We start from the raw sequence: 3,917 nt of genomic DNA, 5'->3' as shown, positions 1-3,917 counted from the left end.
TTAGAGATCAGAGAAAACAGGAATTCCACACAGTTTGGATCAAATATTCTGCACTCAGAATGGGATTAAACACATGGGCATTGACAAAAGAAAACAGCAAAAATCACACAAAATCACACACACTTCCCATTTTGAGAACATAAATCTCTTCTTTTTTTCTTTTTTTTTTTTTTCAGTTTCAACAACGGATTCATAAATAATCAGAAGAGTCGTTGACGGACTGGAGTCTTGACACACACAAGACGGACTGGCCCAAAACCGTTCCATACATTTCACGAAGCTTATGATCATAGCATAACAAGGAGAACCAACGTTTTCCCCTAAAAACTGCAGCTGAAATTGAGAACACAAATACGCACCGTGTGAGCGGTGTGTAAAAACGACTGCGCACCGATGAAAATGAACGAGAGCGACAAGTTCTAAGCGGTATCCACCAAAACAACAGATTCAACAGGTTAACCGATTGATCCCATTATTAGAATCAGTACCTCACTGCAAGAGAGAACTAGAGCCCATACGAAGGAGCCTGAATTTTGACCTACTGTCAGTGTCCAAATATGAGAAAACCCGACCTCAGCGGAGGAACAATGAATAACACTTCCTTCAGCGACTTCTCAAGTCAAGACATTCAGAAAGATGCACTGTTTTTCACACTCGTCTGTGACTTTTGACCTTCTGGTTTCATCAAGGTCACCCAGGTCAATCTAGGACGAGGTGACGTCCATCTTGTAAATGTGGTCTGCGAATGCAGCCGAGAGGTGTAAGTGGTGGAACCAGAAGATCGGAAAGTAACTTGCATCACCCAACATTTGAACACTATAGATTTACTTGGAGAGAAACCTTGTTCTTTGGCTATAAAAAAAAAACAACAAAAAAACAAACACATTATCTCATTATTGTTCTGGTGTTGGAGAACGTATGAACCCACACAAAGGTTAGAACCTCTCCTCCTGAACTTGATACATACTTGATGTGGTTAAGTTTTGTCGCTGACCCAGAACAAACCTGGTAGCTTAACGGAATTAGCCGACGTGATTATTTTTTTTCTCCTAATTTGAAATGCATGCAACTACACGTTCACACACACACACACAATGAACCATTGTCATTTCAATGACGTATGATTAACAAATGAGGTTATTCATTTGTCACTGAGCAGTTGTCTATTCAATTATTTGTACAAAACATATTCAGGAGTATTGATTCAGCCCGAGCTAAAGTAAAAAAAAAAAAAAGGCTAAACAAAAATAATCAATTCTACGATTCAATAAAATCCCATTTCCCCACTCACTGACACAATAAGACATGATAACCTGCCTGGTTACACTGTAAACAGCCTTATTCAACATTCTGCCGAGCGTTAACGCTATGTTTAAACGAAAAGTCACAAGTGGAGTGGAAAAATATGGAAAATTTAAAAAAAAAAAAAAAAAAGGATTGAATGGAAAGAGAAGGGAGAGTAAGGCTCTGCAAAGCATTCGCTGCAGCACTCAACATGCCTCAACATGAGACCGACGCACCGAATCCTGGACAGTGGACGCATCATCTTTCTCCCATTAGAGTTTCATCTGAGTGAAGCGATTTCTTAGCAGCATTTTGGGGAGAAAAAAAAAAAAAAATCTTGTAACATGTGAATAAATACGTGGACACTAAAACAAAACACTCCAGACACCAAAAAGAGGAAACTTGACATACGACCATATTAAATGATTAAACTCTACCACCAATCACAGAAGCTCTTCCACCATAGTTCCTGTACTCCCTGATAGTTCTACTCCGTTAGCAGTGACTACTCGGGCTTAACAAAAAAACCGTTCCGGTGCCTTCACTTCGTTTTTATTTCCTGCGCTGGAAACCTCAAACAGTTACCGGTGCTTTGTCTATTATTTTTTTTTTTCATACAAAAAAATGAAACCTGTGGTGTGTGTTGTCTACATACTTTGAGCCACATTGTGTGTGTTATCTCTGGAGCCCAATTTTAGAAATCAGGTCACGATAAAAGACACAGAAAAGGATGAACTAAATCTAAAAGTCTCCAGAAAGTGAAGCTGGTTGTGTATGTGCACTGATCTCACATCAAACCTAAAGAGATTTTAAATATAGAGAAACCTCATGTTTACAGTTATATTATAAAACATACGCACGGTAAAACGATGAGACAAACAGATTATTTACATTATTTAACAAAGAAAAGTCCTCGGCTGCCTCTCGGCCGTCAGTGTGACGCGTCTCTGCAAGCTACGAGTGTAATGGCCAAATCTATTCACTGTACATCTGTCTGGGAGAGAGAGCGACAGCGGCGGCGAGAAGGGAGAGGGCGCCGCATGACCGTCAGCTCTTTCTTCAAAAATAGAGGCGGACGCAGTGAGCTGTTGTCAAGGGTCACCCCTTACACACACACACACGCAAACACACACACACAGAACCCACTCCCTCCCACACACACACACACCTGTCAGAAGAGATGCTAATGTGCAGCAAAAGTCCCTCAAAAATTGAACACCTCGCACAACGTCCTCCATGTCACAGAGGGTCAGACAGGTCTGCTCTACAGAGTTAAGAAGAAGCAGGAGCAGAATATGAAGAATGAGGAAGAGGATGATGGAGGAGGATAAGAAAGATAAGCGCCAACCACAAGATGACGTAGAAGGATGAGAAGAAGGAGGAGAAGGAGAAGAAGAAAAAAAAATAAGTAGAAGCAGGATAAGAAGGATGAGGATGGGTGAAAGATGAAGATAAAGCAAAAGAAGAAGGCAGCAGCACATGAGTGACCCTGGAAGTGATGACAGTGGGCGGAGCCTAAACTGGGTTGCTTTTTATGTGTCAGGAGTCACAGGTCCTGCGGTTTCATCCTCTCTGTCCGTAGTTTCCCTCCTGACCCTGGTTGGTTTCCATCGGGTCTTCTTTGAAGTTTTCACACAGATCTATCACTTTCCTACAAAACCAGACATGTGAGGCACAGGTTAGATCATATGTAAGTACTGCCTGATGGAATTATACAATAGATGTGTTGACGTTTCATCTCCACTTATCTGTGTATTTGGCAACCGTCCACTGCATTTAGAGATTACTACAAAATAACAGTACAACTACAGCAGTGGTTCTTAACCTCGTTGGAGGTACTGAACCCCACCAGTTTCATATGCCCGTTCATGGATTCCTTCTTCATTGGAAAAATAAAATATGATTTTTTTTTTTCAAATTCAAGACATAGGTATATGTTTTACTTATATGTTTTAAATTCCCTGCAGCACAGATAGGCCAAGCGATGTAGTGTGATCACCGGCAGCTAGTGATGGCCAAGCGGGGCGTGTCATCACAAATCATTTGAGTCTGGGTGTGTGTCTTGTCTTTCACCAAATTCCTGGGGTTCGATATAACCCAGGTTAAGAGATGAGATGCCCTGCTTACAGTTTATAAAAGCAGCAGGAGTGTTTGTTGTGCTCTCTCTTCGATTCTTCTTTAGTTGCTAAAATTTGTGCAGCTAAAAAAAAAAAGCCTTCTGATGATGGAAAATGTCAGTCATACCTGGCCATTTCCTTGGTCTTGGGCTGGGAGCCCTCCTGGTCCAGAACATTTAGTAGGAGACTCATTCCTCCTTCTTTTATCAACAGGGGACAATATTTCCTTGCTGCAGAGAAGTTTAGAGATAAAAAGAGAGGTACATAAAATACCAGAAATTCTCATCGGCTCCAGTCTACCGTTTTTTTTGTTTGTTTGTTTGTTTGTTTGAGGATACTCACGATACACTGACACCAGGTTGTACAGCGCCCACGTGGCCCAATGCTGGCTGACAGGCGAAAGACTCTGAGGCAGGAGACGTAGAATGGGCTCAAACGACCTGAGAGATTAATGTTGATGAAGGAACTGCATTCATTTCTATCACGAACCAAATATTTCAAATGATCAAATCCAAT

General features: G+C 41.3%; 1 protein-coding gene across 1 annotated transcript in view; it reads left to right on the top strand.

Annotated features, from left to right (window-relative positions):
* Positions 1-3,917, top strand: part of LOC103389163 (threonine synthase-like 2) — a 649,915-nt gene that overhangs the window by 620,965 nt on the left and 25,033 nt on the right. The window lies entirely within an intron of this gene.

This window comes from Cynoglossus semilaevis, chromosome 14, assembly GCF_000523025.1.
Source record: "Cynoglossus semilaevis isolate Cse_v1.0 chromosome 14, Cse_v1.0, whole genome shotgun sequence".
Lineage (NCBI taxonomy): Eukaryota > Metazoa > Chordata > Actinopteri > Pleuronectiformes > Cynoglossidae > Cynoglossus > Cynoglossus semilaevis.
Note: the sequence above shows the minus strand (reverse complement) of the source record. Positions and strands in the feature narration are given on the sequence as shown.